The following is a 20996-nucleotide window of genomic DNA, read 5'->3' on the forward strand; positions in this document are numbered from 1 at the left end:
TCCCTTTTTATGAGTCAAAACAAGCCTGGGGGATGGTTGAGGTACTGTGAAAATGCATTATTACTGCCCCAAGCATCCAATTACGTATATAAGTTGCATGTTCTAATTAAATTTTCCTAACGTCACGTCGGCTTTGCCCGCTGCTACTGATTGTTGAAGCCACGTTCAGCTTAGGTGGATTTTCCTCTCCCACCTCACCTCCCGTTCACTCTTCTTCACTCCTGGCTGCCCTTCGGCTGGCTGCCACCTCCCTAAGTATGGGTCCCTTTTGAGCAAAGGCACCCACTGTGAGGCTCCCCTGTTGGATAGAGAAGGAGTCACTCGTAGGAGGAGAAGCAAGCATCACCAGGTGGCTTCGTAACAAACACGTTAAGCACAATGATGGTAACGGGGGATACTCCAAAACATCAGCGTTTTCCCTGCACCCCTCCCCCAAGAGGCTTATTTGCTATCTTCTCACCATCACCCACCCCTTGACCTGAAAAAGTGGTAACTACTCCCTCAGAGGGTTAAAGACTGTGGTCAGAGCCCAAGACGCAAACATGCAGGTGGATCTGGCAGAGGGAGGTTCCCAAGCCCCTGAAATCAGACTTTAAAATGTACCATGGATAAAGGAAAGGTGGGGACCGGGAGAAAGAACACGGAGCCAGGCCTGGAGTTTTTTCTGCTGGCGGCCATCCTGGGAGCTGCCCCAAAGCAGCAAGCCTAGCCCTTCACAAAGGCTCATCCTGCAGCAATGCACCCGCCGTGCCCCAGACTCTGCCATGGCTCTCACACAACCAGCCCTCCTTTTGTGGTAAGCCCCCAAGACGCGCACAAGCCCGAGATGTTCCTGAGCCCTGGGCTGTGCTTGAGATGTGCAACAAGCATAGCTGGAATGAATTCCTATTCCCAACACTAGGAAGAAAGACATACCACCTTCTTTGTTTTCTTTCAGCCAAAGTTCATCTGCAAATAACCGCCACTATCCAAGAGACAGCAAATTCAACGGCAGTCATTATTACTCCCCTGACCCCATGATATCTTTAAGGACTGGACTCATGCATAGTGGACGCCCCACAGAGATGGGGCCGCGAGGACCTCAGCCCAAGTCTGCTGCTCCACCTGCTGGTCCCCTGAGCCCGAGCTGTCACTCAGTTCCAGGGAAAGGGCTCAGGGCACCCCCGGCTGCTGTCCATTCTAGTACAGAGTGACCCACAGGACCCTCTCAGCTGCTCTCCACGCCATGGGAAATAGTGCCCGACTGCCCAACCACCCACAGCAGCTTCTCATCAGGCATGCTGCAGCCCAGCCCCATTCCTGTCCTCAGCGAGAGAGGACGCCCACGGCCATGGTGTCTGCCAATTCTTGCTTTTGCAATAGACAAGTCACTAAAACCTCCGTTTTCTAGACACGGAGGCTTGGACCTGCAAAATGAAAGCTTGGCTGCCATCCATATTGGGAGTGGAAGTAGGGAAATACCAACCAAGAGGTAAAGTGTTCTTCAACATACGACTGTATCCAAACACCTCGTACGGGGCATCTCACCTGCCACATGCAGACAATTTTGCTCTCTGCCCCCAAATGAATCTGATACACACTGGGGAACAAGAGTGGCTCCAACAGCCGCTTGCTTAGGGAGAATTTTAATCATTTATTCATTCAACCAGAAAACATCTTCATGAGCGCCTGTGACTTGCTAGGCATTGTATAGGCACTGGGGACCCACCCGTGGACAAGACAGACACAGTTCCTGTCCCTGTGATGCTGTAACTAGAGACGGGGAATAATGCTGCGTAAGCATTAGGAATGCAGTGGAAGTGAATTCCAGCCTACAGCGGGTACAACTCAGCATAGTCTGGAGTCAGGGTGTAGCGATTAAAACACAGACTGGGGAACCGAGACACTTGCCTTTGAATCCCAGCTCTTCTACCTTGCATGTAACCTTGGACAAGTTCATTTACCTCTTAGTGCCTCAGTTTCTCCATCTGCTAACTGTAGACCCTATGTTATCTATGTCATTGGGTTATTGTGGGGATTAAACAGGTTAATCTATGTAAAGGCAAGTATCTGACACACAGCAAGGACTTTATTAATGTTTGCTTATACTGTTTTTCAGGGAAGTCCTCACTGAAGAACAGAGACTGAGACCTGGAAAATAAGCAAGATTTGGTTAGAGGCAAGATCGGGGAAGGATGTTCTTGTCAGAGGGAACAGCATGAGTGGAGGCTCGTTGTGGGGAGGCATGGCATTAGAGGAACCGGAAGAAGATAGGCAGGCAGGGAGCAGGATGGGAGACAGATGGAGAAATTGGTTGGGATCATACCCCAAAAAGCCTTAGGCCACGTAATGAGCTTGAACGTTGACCTCAAGAGCCATGGAGGTTTTAAGTAAAGGTTAACTAGATGTCATTCGAGCTACTACATGGAGAATGGATTAATGAAGGTGATGGCAGGAAGACCAATTGAGAGATTGCTGAAACTCAGATGCAAGAAATGGTGTTGGCATGGTCCAAGGAGGTGTTGGTAGAGATGGAGGGAAGTGGAAAATTCAAGAGATAGAAAATAGAAGAGGCAATGCTTGGTGAATAATTTGGTATGTGGAGAAAGGAGAATGGAAATTTAAAAATGATGCCAAGCTGTCACACTTACTTGGAAGACTGAGTAGACAGTTAACACCATTCACTGGGCTTCACATAAGAGAAAAAATTCTTGAAGGGGACATTATCTGTCCTGTTCTGGTCATTTGGCATCCAAAGGGAGAAATTGATCAGGTAGTTGGATGTGGAGATTTTGAACTGGGAGAGGTGGTCATCACAGTGCCTGAGACGCTGAAATTCTACACAGACAAGGTCCTTTACAGAGTGTATTTGGAATCAGCTCTCACTGGACCAGCTCCAGCTAAGTGCCAAACCCTGTGAAGGGCACTAGATTTCAGAGATGAATAAACATCGTCCCTGCCTCAGGGGGTGACAATCTCATTGACCCTGCAGTCATTCTCAATCTGCCTTTATGGTACGGCATCTCTGTTCACCAAAAAACCCATGGTTCGGGCCCCGTGATTTTGCCTGTAGAATGCTAAAAGATTTTCTCTACTTCCTTATTGTGACAGACAGATTCCATTAAAGCATCCACAACCCTGAAGCTCTGTTTCTCCCCCACTGCCTCCCCCCAAGAACTAAAAGAGGATGATTATTAAAAATTACAAGTGCCACCTTCCACACTCCATCTCCCAAACTTCATTTCACAATGGCTGCTGACATCAATAATGTCAGACAGGATAATCAAGTTTGCATAATGTAACAGTTCTCCAAGGGACCCTCTGCACAAACACCCCTCCCAGCCTGGATACAGGGAAACAGACAGACCTTAGATTAGGCAGAAAAGGCCCTTAGACTCTCAAATACAAGAGTCCTTCCTCCACGTGCGATTTTACAGGCGCTAGCCTCCATCGGAAAAGCTGACTTCTGATTCCAGTTCGACCCTTTACTGGCAGGAGGACAGAGGCAAATCATTGAATCATCCTGTGCCTCAATTTTCTCTGCTTTAAAGTGGAAATAACTCTGTAGTATTCTAAAAGAATGTTGATGTTGAATGTCATATGCATACCATGTAACTGATGAACTTTATTAAGCATAAAAAGGTGGTGATAGTTCAATAAGTTACTTTGTCAACTTACTAATATTTGTTAACATGCATTGCCAATCATTTATTTGGAAAATAACTAATATTTAGTAAAATAGAACAACAGAATTGCTGGCTTCTGGTATGTCTTAACATGAACTCTAGAAAAAATATTAAAAATTCAAAACTCAATGACACACAGGAAAATCGGGTTAAAATGAACAATAAATTAAAACAATTTCTTGTGGCCTCTTGGCAAATTTTACTTATAACATGTAATTATTTGCAATTTATTGCAGATAGATTCGGTGAACTCTATGCCATTTACATTAGTTTAATGTATGAAACACAAAAGGACGCTTGATAACAAGACAACACATGTGAGAAGATCTCCACAAACTTGCTGTGTTTTTCTGAGCCAGGCTTTGACATACTGGGTGCTTTTGCTTTGCATGTCTCTCTCCACCTGCCTCCTGTCCTTGTAACTACTTCCTGTTCATCCTTCCATAATTTTCTGACATATTACTTCATCTGGAAACTATGCCTGATCATGCATGCTGCACCCCCACTGCCCAACACAGTGCATGGCAAAGGGGAGCACTTATGTACATTCCTTAAATGGATAAATGAAATGATTGAGGCAATCATAAAGCTTAACAGTTAGTGAATGGCTGAGGCTTAACATGCATGGCCAAGGACTCAGAATCCTACTCTAAGAGCAAGCAGGAAAGGTGAACCCTTAGGACCAAGACATTATAAAATTTCCTTTGGGAGGCCAAGGTGGGTGGATTACTTGAGGTCAGGAGTTCAAGACCAGCCTGGCCAACATGATGAAACCCTGTCTCTAATAAAAATACAAAAATTAACTGGGCATGGTGAGGTGCACACCTGTAGTCCCAGCTACTCGGGAGGCTGAGGTGGAGGATCGCTAGAGCCCAGGAGGCAGAAGTTGCAGTGAGCCAAAATCATGCCACTGCGCTCCAGCCTGGGTGACAGAGGGAGGCTCTGTCAAAATAATAATAATAATAATAATAATAATAATAATAATAATAACTCATGCCATATCTTTTTCAGAGGGCTTGGAAGAGACTCAAAGGGAAAAATACTTGCAAAAACACTGTGTGGAACACAAAACACTGTCTGCCCCGTGATGAAATATCTCATTTCTCAGAGGATGTTTAAACCACCTTTGCAATGTGCACAGATGCATACCAGTGCCCCATGTGGCCCAGTCTTTGCATGGAATAGCATTCAAAGACACACATTCCAACAGCTAAACATTATTAGAAATAAATTACCATCTTTTCTTGCTTCTCTCCACAGACATTAATGGGAAACCTATTCATAACCCAAAGCATCACTTCTCCAAATTTCCTTTCTTCCTCAATTACCTTATACCCTCCTGACGTCCCACCTGCCAAACCCCAAAATCAATCTCCTGATATCCAAAGTGATCCTCTCTTCCCCTCCTCCTCCTCCACCCACCCCTTCAGTATGTCAACTGCCTGGACACTGCCGCCGCCTCTCCCAGCTTCCTCTTCATGCCACCCATAACCCAGATGTTATATAAGAACAGAGAGCCTGGACGCTATTCCAGCCAGTGTGAATCCCTCCATCGTCTTTCCAGTGGGCCCTGACTTTTCATCTCTGAATCTCAAGTCTTAGACAGAGGAAGAATTGGGGGCAGCAAAGTCAAGCTCTTCTTAATGGTTTGAGGGTCCTGCGAGGAGGCGCCTGACAATGCCCAGCCATTCATCAGTCCCGTCTCTCTGGAATCTCTGCGTCTATTTCCACAGCATTTTGCAGTTTACAAAATTGTTTCCTTTCCATTTTCTCTACCTTTCTTTGCCAAACTGGGAAGTGATCCTCCCTCTGGCCCGAACTTTTTTGCTTTTATTTTTTCCAGATGAGGAAACTGAGGCTCAGGCGATCAAAGGGACCAAAGAAAAGTCACACATCAAGCAGAGAACAGAACGGAGCTGAAACAACACAACCTCTGACCGTGAGTGCACAGATCCCAGCTCTCCTTAATGCTCTGTGTACTAGCTATCAGGCCTCACACGCTAGTGAATGGATATGATTACAATCATCCTCACTTTACAGATGCATAAACCGAGGCCTGGAAAGGTAGAGTAACTTGACCAAAGTCTCACAACCAAAAACTGGCAAATTTGACACTTGATCCCAGTCTGATTAACTCTGAGATCTGTGTTCTTAACCACTATGACATCTGCCCCTTAGATGTTTGTCCCATGAAATGTGATAAAAAATGCTAATAGTTCCTCACTTCTTTTTTCTCTGCTTGGGGCATAGAGGTCACCCTTAAAACATTAATGAAGTCAAATAAGCATGTCTTTTGCATCCTTTCTCAGCACCTCCTTCCACCGGTGCCCCAGGACAGCAGCCTCTCACCTCCCGGTGCACATCCTGCCCATTCCTACTTTGGAGGCTGCATCACCCGGATCCTGTCAGTGAAGGGCTCTCTGCAGCAGGCTGTCAGGGAAGGAGCTTGAGTCCACAAGTGAAAACTGTGGGCACCTCCACCAGCAATAACACCAGCTCAAGTTCAAGACCAGGACTGTTCCCCAAGGGCTGTCTTTTACTTTAGTTTTATAACCTCAGATGAATTATCTAGGTCTTTGGGGGCTTTTATTTGGTCAGGGAAGAAAATCAAGCAAGACTGATTTTTCCCTTAACCTCAGTACCAGAAAACTGTAACGAGCTTGGCCCTTGGGTCAGACAGACTTGGGTTCAAATTCCTGCTCTTTCCCTTGCACCCTGGGGAACCCAGGGAAGCTGTTTAACCCCTGAGGTTGAGGTTGGGTCTGTCTGCAGTGAAATGGAGATGAAGCAGGGAGGGAAGCATATTGAAGACCCAGCTGAGCCTCCCTGCGTGCTGTACTCCTAGCCACAGAAGCCGGCACACACAATACTCACCTGGGGCACAGGGGAGGGCTGAGTTACATCAAATCCTTTCTGTGTGCCATGAGCCACATGCTGTCCCCGCCACTCCCACAACTTCGCTCAAGCCTAGACCCAGGGGCATTGTACACCTCGGGTCTCTGCCCTTCCGCCCCTTCCCTCTCTCTGGTTCCCATTTGCTATGATGGTTCTGAAGTGTCAAGAAAGTCTTTTTTTTCCAATCAAAAAAGGAGAATTCTTACATCTTAAGTCTGGGTGCTGCCTTGAGAGGTCGCTTGGTACATACCTTGACTTTAGATGGGGTCACTTTTAACTGATTCAGACAAAGAGGAGCTTTTTCCCCACATTTGCTTAAAAAGGACACTCCTTTCTCTTTTTGTGGTTTGGGAAGAAGCTAATTTTAACACATCAGAAGAGATATGTAAAGGGCCGAGCAATATGCAGTCAAATGTGCCAATTATACCTTTGAGCCATTTGGGGCGACTGCATAATGAATGGGCCGTTTTTATAGGCAGCCGTCTGGGCCGAGGCCTCATAGGGGCTGTAAGGTCAGCCTTTCTTGTTCTTGGTTTTGTAAATCGAAAAGGGAAGCCTAGACGTGCAGATAAAGACCTAAAGTCACGATGTGCAAATTGGGACAGATTAGATCACTTGATCTATAAATGATAATTCTGGAAAAAAATCAGAGTATGATCGCTTCCGAATCAAAAGCCCTCACCCGCTCAGCCTCCTGAATAGAGGCCTGACAGTCCCTGCAGCCGACAGCCTAGGCTTTGACATATTTTTCATCTTATTATTTGAATACCTCAAGAAAGACAATCCAATAAAAAGAGGAAAATAATACTGGAGCTTCCAGCCAAAAGACAGAGGCATTCGTTGAGTCCCAACACCAGCTTTAAAGGAAGCCAAGGGCCTGGGTGTTCCCGGTGAGCAATGAGACCTCGAGGGGACAGTGCTGAGCATGACAGAGGGGGGGACTGTCCGTGTAGTCAGAGTCTCCACCTGTGCAAAAAGCAACCCTGCAGAGGAGGGGCCACCTCAGGGGGCAGGTGGGATGGGTTCTGCATGCAGACCACCCCGAGGCTGAGAGCAAGGCCTGGGCAGAGCTCGCATGTAGGGGTCAGGGGTCAGGGGTCAGGGGTCAGGTGAGCAGGGTCTTTGACAGGCTCCATCAAGGCCTCTCAGGGGCTGACCACCCGCTCTTCAGTCACCCCCTGACAGTCTGAGCCTCGTCCGCACCTTCCTGTCTCTCAATGGGTCTCAGCTGGCAGTGATTTTGACTTCCAGGGAACATTTAGCCTTGTCAAGAGATGCCTCTGGTTATCCTATCTGGGGAGAGAGTGCACTGGCATTGAGTGGATAGAGGCCAGGGTACCGTGCACAGCGCAGCCCCACGACACAGAAGACTCTTGCACAAAATGTCAGTAGTGCCGAGGCTAAGAAACCCTGTCCTAGAGCCTGGGTGGCTATTTCTGAAATGACCATGCTGGCTCTGCAAGGTGCTGAGACGCTGCCACTTTGGGAGACTGTGCTTGGGGAGTGAGCCCTTCCCTGGCTCCCTGTCAGGCACCTCACAAATCAGAGGACGGTGATGGGGAGGGTGGCTGGGAGCCTGCTGCCTGCTGTGTGTGGAAGAACAGTGAGATGAGACAGGAAGGAGGCCAGGCCCTCCTGCTTCCCGACGCAGGGCCCAAGACCACACCGGCGGTAGCAAGGACATGGCCAAGTGGAGGTGAAATTGCTCCTGTGCTCGGACAAGATGTTCTCCTAGACACGGGGCCGTGGTGATTGCATTATCTATTTCTGTGTGTTGTTTATCTGCAATGTAATGAAATCGGATGAATGTGACTTGGGGAGTGTGTGCGAGGCGGGGCAGGGGTGATGCATGTATAATCAAGGCAGGCAGGGAGCTCTCCCAGACATGTAATTGTTTGATTAAAGCAAATCACCACTGGAAGGAGCAGACGGAACTGATTGGCCTTGTTCCAGCACAAAAGTCCAGGGAGGTGAAGGTTGGACTATTCTGGCATGGAACAACCAAAAGCATCTCCTCCCAGGCTTAGCTGCCAGGTGTCAGCCCTGCCACTGGGGCCTACACCAGTTTAAAAAAGAGCCTCGGGGCACAGGAGTTGCAAAAGCATTTGTGTAAGGAAAAGAGAAGGGCCTTGAAGGGCAGCTTCATCAATCCATTCACTGCTACAAGGCCTGAGCCCCACTCAGCCTGCAGCCTTGTGCAGGGGCCATGGGAGAAGCAGCAAAGGAAGGGAATGTGGCAAGGAGGGGGCCCCAGCCCAGGACCTGGCTGAAATCTAGGTATCTTACCTTAAAAATTCACAAGCATTGTTGTCGCTGTCTGTAATGTAACTGTATTTGTCTTCATCGTCTTCAAAGGCTGACATTGCTGACTACGGAGGAAACTGGTGCTCCAGGGCAACACACCAGCCTTCTCCCTGGGCTTGACTCAGCCTCTGCCTCTCAGCCCTGCACCCCTGAGGCCTGCACCCCAAACCAGAGAAGTTCTGCCCTAAGGTTAACCCGAGGGGCACACACGACCAATTGGTCTTGTCCCAACAAGAGAAAACTAAGGTGCACTCCTCCAGCCTTAAATGATATTAACAGTAATTAACACGGATCAGCCACTTAATAAATGCAATGAACATTTTATATGGTTTTATCACATTTGATATTCTTGAGATTAGGGTAAGTGCTATTATTGTGCCCATTTTACAGATGGGGAAACTGAGGCTCAGGGAAGTTAAATGGCTTAACCAGAGTCACGTTGCTGAGGCACTAATTGAACCCAGACAGTCTCCAGTCCAGAGCCTACCACAGCATAAGACCTGGCAGGCTCAGGCACTCTGCAGAGAAGGAAAAGAACGGGCATGAATCTCATTCACTTGTTCATCCAGCAGACGTTCAGCATCGCCGTCCCTGTGGATACGCGGTGCGGGGTGCTGGGAAAATAGAGACAGAAAGACAACATCGCTGCCTGCAAGACATGTGCCCTGTGTGGAGCTGAAGGGAAGATTTCTGTGGTAAATGCCACAGAAGAGAAGGGAAGGGTGAAACCCATGGGTCGGAGACACCAGGAAGCTCTGGGCAAAAGGGAGCCTCGAGGGGGAAGACAAGAGTGACAAGAGCCAGGAGCAGGTAGAATGTTTCAGAGCAGTGGTTCTCTGAGTGTGGCCCCTGGACTGGCCACATCAGCCTTACCTGGGAGCCTGTTAGAAATGCACATTGTGAGCGGAAACTCCAGGGGAGAACGTTTTAGCAAAGCTCCCAGGTGATGCTGACGCCTTCCCAAGCTTCAGAACTGCTGTTTTAAGCAAAAAGAAAAAAACATACAGAGAAGATGGAGTCTGGCATATCTGAAAATCAGGGAGAGCCAGACCCTGCTGGCTGCCTGCCTTCTTCTGGATTCTTAGAAGTCTATGTTTGAACAACAATGTGTTTAGGAAAGGTGGATGAATCTCGCTTGGCCTAATCCATGCATCTCCTTTTGGTGATTAAAGAGAAAAAACAACAGAAAAGAAATCAACTATAGGGGCTTCCAGGGAAAATTGTGCTGAGCTCTAGTGGTTTGAAAGGTGCTCCTCAGAAGATATATCCACATCCATCCTAATCCCCAGAACCTGTGGTTGTAACCTGACTTGGAAGGAAGGGCCTGGTCCTTGCAGATGTAATTGAGGATCTTGAGATGAGATCATTCTGGATTACAGTGGACCCCAAATCAATGACATGTGCCCTTACAAGAGACAAGAGAGAAGAAGATGCAGATGCAGAGAAGGCTACATGGGGGCAGAGACAGAGATGGGAGCGATGCAGCTACACAGGGAGGAAGGCCAGGAGACACCACCAAAACCCAGAAGAGGCAAGGAAGGATCCTCTCCTAAAGCCCCCAGAAATAGCAGGGCCCTACCAACACCTGGAGAGAATATGATTCTGGTGATTGGAGCCACTGAATATGCAGTGTTTGTTACAGCAGCCACAGGAGGCTAAGACACCGTCTACGGGACTGGATTCCCTGATGCTCTTATTTCCTTTCTGCTACACGTTACCATCTCCAAGACATGCAGCTATCTGTTTGTTTGGTTGGGTTTTTTTTCCTGTGTTCCTGCTGGACTGGGAGTATTAAAAGGGCATCATCTGGCATTATATCCAGCACATACTAGATGCTCCATAAATAGTTGTTAAATGCATGCATGAGTGGAAGAAGGTGGCCTAACGAAGATCCATCTTCTGACTTCAAGTAATATTTCCTCCTCTACACATTAACAAAATGACAATGCAAATGAAAGTCTAAGCAGTCATATTATGCCACTAAGGTGCCTGGTGCTTGTTACATCATACCACGTCAATGTCAAGGGCATGCCATCTCTCCAAAGCCCAGCTCTTGAAGCCAAGTGAGGCACAACAGAGTAAAACTGGCTCATTGGGCCTAAGGCAGAGTTTCTCAGCCTGGGCACTATTTATACTTCAAGGATAAGTCTTTGTTTAAGGCGGGGTGGCCTGTCCTGTGCATCTTAGAACGTTCAGCAGCATCCGTGGTCTCCACCACTAGATGCTGGTAGCACACCTTCCCCGTCTCCCTGCCCAGCTGTGATGACCAGAATGTCTCTAGACATTGCCAAACATCCCCATCATGCAAAATCACCCCAAAGTAAGATCCACTGACCCAAGGGATCCACAAGTAGACTAGTAAAGTCAGCCTTCCCTGAAACTGGGGAAAGCACACCACCATGCCACACTGATGGAAATCCACCAGAAGTCATCCAAATCAGGTCAGAGTGACAGGTGCAGGTGAGGTGAGTCACTTTAGCTCATGGACAAGTAAGAGATGTGAGAGTGGGGCCTGGACCACAGGTTACCAGGGACAAAGATAAACTGTCTGCCTGGGCTGGTGCCCCATCCCAGCAGGTCAGGTGAACGGCAGGACCCAGGTAAGAAGAGACGGCCCTGTCATTTTCACTCACCGGCAGGCAGTGCTGGAGCGTAACCTAGGAATCATGTTGTAAGTCAAAGGAGTCAACAAGGGACACACATAGTGTTCCCACCAAGCACAAGGGCCTGTGCTCCAACTTCTCGATGGGGCGCCAAGCCCAGCTCAACCTGGGAAGAGCTGGGAGCCAAGGGGGTTCACTCCAAGGGCACTGGCTTCACACCAAGGCAAGGGAATAGAGGATTTGGAGGGATGCACCCAGAGCCAAAGTGTCGAAGAGGATGATGACGCCATCTAGCGTTTGTTGGACATCTGCCCCGGGCTGAGCACTGTGCTGTCTAACTCAAGAGTAACAATTGTCAGTGTCCAGCCTCCACCCCCAATTTTTAAAAAGAAGATGAACAGACAGAATTGGTAGAAACACAATAGGAGCCTTTGAAATACCTCTCTAGTCCTTAATGGAGAAACCAGATAGAAATTCATAAAGACCATAAACGAAGTGTGGTTAATATAACAAATATCTATGCCCCACCCCACAGCTTTCAAAGACATCATATGTTTCTGTATTTACAACAGAGCTTTTTTGCTTAATGCATAAAATACTACGAGACCTTTGAAGCCCCATTTCTCTGTTACCATTTTGTCTCCGCTCCCTCCCTCCACAGGGGAAACCCTGATTCTTGAAGGTGATGAACATGCTCTCTTCTGTGCTTTTGATGATATATGTGTATATATTATCCACACTTAGGCTCACAAAATCATATCTAACATTGTTTCCTGTTATGTTTTAATTACTTATAACATTGTTTCCTGTTATTTATTATATAACAAAATTATATATAACAATGTTTTCTGTTATTTTTACACAAATTGTATCATGATGAACATGTTCTTTTTCACTTTCTTCTCACCGTCTCCTCCCCCATACTAAGTTTTTGAGAATTTTCCAGGTTGATATCGGTAGACCTGATTTAATCCTTTTACCTGTGGCAGAGTAATCCATTGCATAAATTACCTAATCCAATCCCCTACTGAGGAACATTTAAGTCATTTCTGATTTGTTAACCAGTATGAACAACACTGCAATGAAAAATCTCACACATACCATTTCTTGAGAATGCATAAGAGAGTTTCTCCAGGGCAGGGTCCGCAATCCTGTGCTGTGAACCAGTACAGGTTCGGAACCGGTTACAGGTTAGGAACTGGGCCGTACAGCATGAGATGAGTGGCTGCCGAGTGAGCAAAGCTTAACCTACATTTACAGCTGCTCGCTGTCATTTGCATGGCCTCCTGAGCTCTGCCTTTTGTCAGATCAGCAGCGGTACTAGATTCTCACACGAGCGTGATCCCTACTGTGAACTGCACATGCAAGGGATCCAGGCTACGAGCTCCTTATGAGAATCTAAAGCCTGATGATCTGTCACTGTCTCCCATCACCCCCAGGTGGGACCAGCCAGTTGCAGGAAAACAAGCTCAGGGCTCCCACTGATTCTACATCATGGCGAGTTGTATAATTATTTAATTGTATATTACAATATAATAATAGAAATAAAGTGCACAATAAATGTAATGTGCTAATAATAATAGAAATAAAGGGCACAGTTCATGTAAGGTGCTTGAATCATCCTGAAGCCATCCCCCACCCAACCCAGTCTGTGGAAAAATTGGCTTCCACATAACCCGTCCCTGGTGCCAAAAACACTGGAGACTCCTACTCTAGGGCCCAGATAGGGGAGTAGAGTTGCAGGAGCATAGGGTATAAATGTTTTGACTTAACTAAATACTAACAAAAGACTTTCCAAAGTGGCTGAAACCATTTATACTCCCAACAGTGGGATAGAAGTTATTGCTTTCCCGAGTCCTATTTTCTCAAATCTTCAAAGAACTGATTATTTCTGTACTATGGAAACAATTCCAGTACATTGAGAAAGACAAAACGTCACTGAATGGTTTCTCCACAGTCAGCATAACCTGAATGCCAGGGCCTGACACAGATTCCCTGCAGAAAAGGTAATTAGAGAAAGTTCATGCAAAAAGCTAGAGAAAAGCGCTGGCAAATAACACACCACAATGGTGAGGAACTGATTCGCAAAATCCAGGAGCTATATGGTTTAGGAAACTTTTAAAAATACTCTCATAACGTTAATAGGGCAAAGGAAAAAGCAGCATATGATCGTTTCTTATAAGTCACAAAGACATTTGATAAGATTTAACATCCATTTCTGATACTTGAAATTATCAGTAATTCTTTCTTATAAGATTTTGTTCGTTTGGTTGGTTTTTTGTTTCTGGTTTTTTTTTGGTTTTTTTGTTTTTTTGGAGACAGGCTGTCACTCAGTTGCTCAGACTGAAGTGGTGTGGCGCCATGCCATCGCAGCTCACTGCAACCTCCACCTCCAGGACTCAAGTGATCTTCCCACCTCAGCCTCCTGAGTAGCTGCGACTACAGGTGTGTGCCACCATGCCTGGCTAATTGCTGTTTTTTGTTGTTGTTGCTGTTTGCTTTTGTTTATTTGTTTGTTTTTTGTAGAGACAGGCTTTTGGAATGTTGCCCAGGCTGGTCTCAAACTCAGGCTTAAGCAATCCACCCGCCTTGTCTTCCCAAGGTGCTGGGATTCCAAGTGTGAGCACTGTAGAATTTTTTTAATGCACATTCCAATCCAAAAATTACCATCAAATTTACTTGTAGAAATACCATCAGCCTTCTATGAGAGTCACAAGTTAAGAATATCTTTATCACTAGTATTGCATGACTTCATTCTAGAAGTGCTGAACAAAGCAATCAGACAAGAATATAAAACAGTCATGAACACTGGAAAAGGCAAAACAATCATAATTTGTAGATAATAAGGTTGTATTCCAGGAAAACCCAAAATAAGAGAAAAACTAATAAAACAATAAAAATACAGTAATATGATCAGTTATAAATAATACACAACAATCAATGACTATCTCACATGTAAATTATAACAAGTTAGAAAATACAGACTTTACTGGCCAGGCGCGGTGGCTCAAGCCTGTAATCCCAGCACTTTGGGAGGCCGAGACGGGCGGATCACGAGGTCAGGAGATCGAGACCATCCTGGCTGACACGGTGAAACCCCGTCTCTACTAAAAAATACAAAAAACTAGCCGGGCGAGGTGGCGGGCGCCTGTAGTCCCAGCTACTCAGGAGGCTGAGGCAGGAGAATGGCGTGAACCCGGGAGGCAGAGCTTGCAGTGAGCCGAGATCTGGCCACTGCACCCCAGCCTGGGCGGCAGAGCGAGACTCCGTCTCAAAAAAAAAAAAAAAAAAAAAAAAAAAAGAAAATACACACTTTAGAAAATCATTTCCCTTAAAATACCTCAAAATAAATGTAACAATGCATTTGCAGGACATGTGAAGAGCCAAAAATAAGTCTCAGTGAAGATCTTCTTAAAAGATTTCAATACATGGAAATTCATGTCTTTTTTATTGGATAAGAAGACTCAATGCAATAAAAACATATTTTTTTCCCAAATTAGTCTATACATTCAGTATGATCTCAATGTGGGATATATTTTACCTTGGACAAAAAGAGTGATTCTAAAGTTTATCTAGAAGAATAAACATCTTACAACCATCAGAAAAACTCTGAAACAGAGTGGCATTGAGAAACTCTTTTTGCTAGATATTAAAAATGTATAAGATGATGACAGTTCAGTAAAGCACTGTGTTTTGAAAAAGGAATCAAAAGATAGCTCAAAGAGACGAACTGAGATTATAGGAAGAGACCCAAGTGTGTAGATATTTTAGAACATAATACAGTGGTCATTTCTAATAAGGGAGAATATGGAAATGGAACAGCTGAATTACCATTTGGGAAACATAAAACTGGAAGCCAGTCCATTTCTTACTGCAAAGTAAATTCCTGAAAGAACAAAGGTTTACATGAAAAAAAAAATGCTAAAAGCAAATATGGGAGAATATGTATGTAATCATAAGTTGGGGTTGCTTGGCCATTCTAAACATATGAGCATCAGAAAACACAAAATAAGACATAAATTTAACAACATACACATTTACAGCATCTCTGAATGGCTTTAAACATGATAAGCAAAACTAAAGGCAACAATAATTCCATAATTCTTATCACCAAAGCTAATATTCACAATATACACAGAAACAAATTAATTAAACAAATTAATAAGAAAACAAGTTAATATGTGGGAACATTGACAAAAGATATGAACAGATGTTTCATAAAAGAATAAATGCAAAAGGCGAATGGGCACATTCAAGCTCATTATCAATCAAATAAAAATTAAATATCATTTTTTGCCTATCAGATTGAACAAGAATTAAAATGTAGTTGGAAACCAGTCATAGCAAGCATTTAGGAAAACGGGCATTTTCATGCAGTCTTGGAGGGAAAGTAAAGTAAGCATCATTTATGGAAGGTGGTTTGACATTATTGTATAAAAATGTAAAATGTTCATGCCTTTGAACCCAGCAATCCAATTCGGGGAATTTATTCTAAGGAGATCATTTCAGAAGTGGGAAAAATGCATGCATGAGAAAACTTTCTATTCCCACCAGTGGGTGACTAAGAAAAATGCAGTATGTGCTTGAATAACTGCTCTGCAGAAATTAAACATGATGGTGAAATATATTTATTGATTGGTAATATTACCTTTGACATTTTCATTAAGGCATTTCATTTGTGACATTTACAAAAGGCAGGTGCCAGCATATAATGTGATGTCAATTACATAAAATTATACACATGTATCTTTATTTGTATCAATATATGTCAAAGGATTCTTCACTCTAGCTCTTTCCCAAAACCATCATAGACCCCAAAGTTTGCATGGTTCATTCTGTCTCATTGTTGAGAAGATTGTCTCAAAATGACACCACCTGGAGCTCTTTTTTCTCGTGGTAGTCATTATCAGCATCTGAAAGTACCTGTGTGTTTCTTCATTTTCTCAATGACTTCTGTGCTGCCTCTCCCATGAGAAGTGACACCATGGGGGCCAGGGCTGACTGGTCCACCTCCAGAGCCTAACACGGACCTGGCCCAAAGTCCCTGCTTGGTAAATACCTGCTGGATGAATGCATGGTGTTGTGAGACCAGTGTTTTTCAGAGCACACTCTCTAGAAGAAATGCCAACCTGTGTTATGGACTAAGGTGTCCCATGGGCAAGTAGGTTTTGGAAACGTGGCATTGGATCAAGCCAATCCGGGGGTTTATTTGGTGCAGAACTTTTCAGAGCCTTTAATATCCAAATGCACATTGTGACTGTCCAAGAGTGTCCCAGATGTGTTGACTGCAGAAGTCCCTCTCTCTTCAGCCCCTTGGAGCGTCTTGTACCATGGGACAGTGTGGGATGGACTCTGTTCAGAAGAATATTCAGCAACATATTAAATGGGGGGCTGAGATTGGAGCTGATCCCCAATTTGTCATTGTACTGTCTGTGTTGTCTGAAATGTTGACACTGAGTGAGCACGTATCATTTCATAAATAGATCCAAGATAAAAGAATAAACATTAAAAATGCACTTATTGTCTGAATCTCAAAATCAAGTTTATTTTCCAAAACCATGAGTTCCATTGAAGTTGTTTTGAAAGAAGAAAGGCTGATTTGAACCAAACAGAAACACAGAAAGTAGCAGAGCCAGGTCTTCTGTATTCAAATTCTACTTTCACCATATACTTATCGGGCATCTTTGGGGAAATCACACGAGATCAGTCTGTAAAATGAACACCCTCATAAGTTGTGAGGATTCAGACTAAAAATCTAATAAGCCCCAATAAGTACTAGCTTTTTCCATATTAGCATTGATAAATCAAGTTGTGCCATCTAAATATGTTTGCATTCCACTTATATCAGTCCGCTCAAGTCATGGTCTCCTATACCCAAACTCTCCAGAGCCTGGAGCTGCCTCTGTTTGCTAAGAAGTCAGCAGACAAAGGTTTTGGGTGGGCCCCATATTTACTCCTGTTCACCATCAGGAAGTTCTGTGCTGGACTCACCTTCAGCCTGTGGCTGTGCTCGTAGCCATCTGCCTGCCAACAAGAGCTGTGCTAAAACAGGGGAACCGTCAGAACCCAGCCCCGGAAGAGCCTCTGCTGGGACGAATGCTGAGAAGCCAGTTCTCACAGCTGGGTGTTCTGTTTGTTTATGGAGTGGTTATTGCAGTAACATCTGGATTCCTTAACCAACACCAGGCAAAGGCAAAGATTATGTTTAGCTGCCTGGTGTATTTCAAGGGATGTAGCTTTTATTCCGCATGATCAGGAAGTAATTAGCAGCTTAAACTTGATGCCTTCACTCAGCGTTGATTCCACGCCTCTCTTTCAGCAAGGAAAGCAGTGGAATTCGTAGTTAGTAAATTCCCATTGTCTACCCCAAATCCTTAGGGTAGGTGCAAACAGAAGACCTTTCTGTCCTTCCTTTGAGTCATTTACAGTTTGAGCTGCCTTTTTCATGGGACCCCATGATGACTGGGAGAGGTGAAATGGAAACATTACCCAGCAGCCTGATTATTCAGCAACCTTTACCAAAACTCAGTCATGGCTACTGTCCACCAGGCAGTGATGGGATACATCTGGGGGTGGGGAAGTGGGGAGAATCAACTAGGAAGAGAGACAGAGCTTCAGGCATAGTGTGGAATGGAAGGATTCAGGCTCGAGATTGGACTCATCTGTCTGGATCCTATTTCCACTGCATGACCTCCATTTCTGTCTAGAATTTGTGCTCTCCTCATCTTCAAAGTGGGGAAAGTGACAGTACTGACCTTGCTATGTTATTTGGGAGGTCAGTAAGATTGCACACACAAGGGGCTTTGCATCAAGCTGGGCACAGAGTGTCACACTTGCCTGGTGGCTTTACTGCTGAGGAGCGTGGCACACAGCAGTTCCACTGAACAGATAAGCACAGGCTCAGCAAGTGAGCAGTTGGAGGGTTGGGAGGGAAGCCCTGTAGCCTTCTGGGAGAGGTCCCCGTGCCAGCTCTGGGTCTGAGCGGGCACACCTCCACCTTGTGATTATTCATGGTCCATGGTTATATACATTTAAAACATATTTTTAAAAACAAAGGTCAGGGAACTGAAGTGACTTGCCCAAGGTCACACAGAGAACTGGAAAGAAATGTGCGTTTGGAACCCATTTCTCGAAGCGGCACCAACATGGCTATGGCTTCCACTTCTCGTGGCAGCCCCAGGCACAGCCTCCTCCTGGGTTGGAATTCTCCATTCCCACACAGGTCACTTTCTTTCCACATGTGCACACACATGCACACAACACACACATGTGCACATGTACACGCAAACACACATGTGTGCACACACACACATGCATGCATACACAAATGCCAGCACACAGTAAGGGTTTAATAATGGCAGCGCCGATTTCGTTGCTGACATAATGACCCAAGAACAGTCTTAACAGAACAATTGCCTCATCTGTGTGATGGGGACAAACCTGGGAAGCACCTTCAGAACTCCGTGAGATTAAATGACAAAGTGCACTCGCAACACTTAGAATAGGGCCTGGTACCTAACACGGGCACAATTAAGGGTTGTTATTATCATTGTTATTGCTAATATTAGCCTTCTTTTGACTTATTTCCACCACAACATGTCAAGTTCTCCCCATCTTATCCTTTGGAATCTGCATGTTAACTCTGAGCAGATAAGAAATCTTGCCAAGCAATGCTTTTGTTCCTGGTCTGTAGAAAACCCAGCCCTAAGCTGGGCTTTTCACCTCTTCAGCAAAGCCTTCCCTGCCTAAGTCGGGATTCCACGCCCCTTCTCATACAAAAGCTGCTACCCACCAGCGAGACCACTCCCAGGTAACACAGCTCCTGAGAACCTCCAGATCCCAAAGTGGATTCTTCCAGCTTTCTCCAAATCGAAAGGTTTTTAACATTTTTTAAAACTGAAACTCATTAGTTTAAAACCCCAAAGTGTGATTGTACACATTTATTTCCCTGGAATTATTTTTGAGATCAGAAAAAAATATAATTTTCCTTCTTGAGGAAAATCAAATTACATGTGCACTGACTTTCTCCAAGTAACACAACCTCAGCCCTATAATTAATATCACCACCTTCTTCCACAGCCTCATAATTAAACATGAGATGCACGGGACTGGGAGGAAGTCATGGGAAGGCAGGAGGTAGATCACCGGGCTGGTCTCTGCCACCCATTTCTTGGGAGCCCATAGGAAGGGGGGAGGTGGCATGGGGAACAAGAGCGGCCCTGAAGCGGGCTGGAGGTCACGTGATCATTTATTTCCCTTAGTGGCCCATCGTCCCAGGGCCGTCTGGGGCATGAGGCCAGCAGTCCCTATGAATGGCTGTGGAGTCTTTGCGCACTGCTTGACGTGTATACTGCCGGGCCAGCCAAGACGCAGACACTCCAGCCCGTGGGCCGACCTAACGTGAAAGGAGACGGAGGGTTTGTCCGGAGTCTATGCCTGCTGTTCTCACTGAACGTGAGTTTTGAGAAACACCTGTGCAGGGATGATCTGAAGGAAGCTGCAGAGTTTATTCTATTGGTGTTCTCCCTGCTTCTTGTCATCTCCTCCCGCCACGGACCTCGGGTTGTGTGGCTCTTCCCCAGCCCCCTCCTCCCAGAAATGCCCACCCAGCATCCCTCCTCCCAGCAGCACCCATCTTCCTCCCAGAAATGCCCACCCAGTGTTCCTCCTCCCAACAGTGCCCACCCAGTGGCATCCCTCCTCCTGGCAGTGCCTACCCTCCTCCCAGCAGCGCCTACCCAGCATCCCCCCTACCCCCTCCAGCTGTGTGGCTCTCCTCCCTCCCCACCCTTCCTAGTGTCCTTCCTGCCTCCTCTGTCCTCCACTCTCCTGCAGGAGGTGGGAGCCATAGGACTGGTCAGGCAAATGGACCAAGAACAGAAGTAAGCCTGTGGCTGCCAGGCTGATAACAGCTAGTATGTCTCCATTTTCTCCTCTTTGGCAAACCTCATAGGCCACATATTCCAGGTAAGGAGACCAAGAGGTGGAGAAGGTTCTTTAGGTGGAGTGGGGAGAGCAGAGGTCCACACCCACCTGTGCTGGCTAAGTCATGTGATCAAGAAATAAACCTTTCTGGCTGGGCACAGTGGCTCACACCTATAATCCCAGCACTTTGGGAGACCGAGGTGGGGAGATCACCTGAGGTTAGGAGTTTGAGACCAGCAGAGGTTGTAGTGAGCCGGGATTGCACCATTGCACTCCAAACTGGGTGACAAGAGTGAGACTCTGTCTCAAGAAAAAAAAAAAAAAAAGTAAGAAATCTTTCCAAGACAAGCCATTGACATTGTCTGGGTTATTCACTGCTGCCGCTTATATTAATTACTCTACTAAACCAAGCACATTCTCTGTGCCGGACACAGGTCCATGCAACATTCAACAGCCTTGTGGAAGGGACGGGAAAAACAAATCTATATTTAAAAGTGTGATCAATTCCAAAAAGACATCAAGAAGATAATGTCACAGACAACAATAGGGTCAACCTACCTATGTATCTGGGCTGAAGAAGGCCTCTCTGAAGGTGACATTTAAG

General features: G+C 45.7%; 2 long non-coding RNA genes across 8 annotated transcripts in view; both read right to left on the reverse strand.

Moving 5' to 3' along the window:
• The window catches only part of LOC112424728 (uncharacterized), a 264486-nt gene that overhangs the window by 202865 nt on the left and 40625 nt on the right, over nucleotides 1–20996 (reverse strand). The window lies entirely within an intron of this gene.
• LINC02910 (long intergenic non-protein coding RNA 2910) lies at nucleotides 14784–18479 on the reverse strand. Its single transcript, XR_011614284.1, has 3 exons — nucleotides 18459–18479; nucleotides 17459–17551; nucleotides 14784–16529 (listed from the first exon to the last, which is right to left on the reverse strand). It is a non-coding gene; the product is annotated as a long intergenic non-protein coding RNA 2910 (long non-coding RNA).

This window comes from Macaca nemestrina, chromosome 15 (assembly GCF_043159975.1).
Source record: "Macaca nemestrina isolate mMacNem1 chromosome 15, mMacNem.hap1, whole genome shotgun sequence".
NCBI classification, from domain to species: Eukaryota; Metazoa; Chordata; class Mammalia; order Primates; family Cercopithecidae; genus Macaca; species Macaca nemestrina.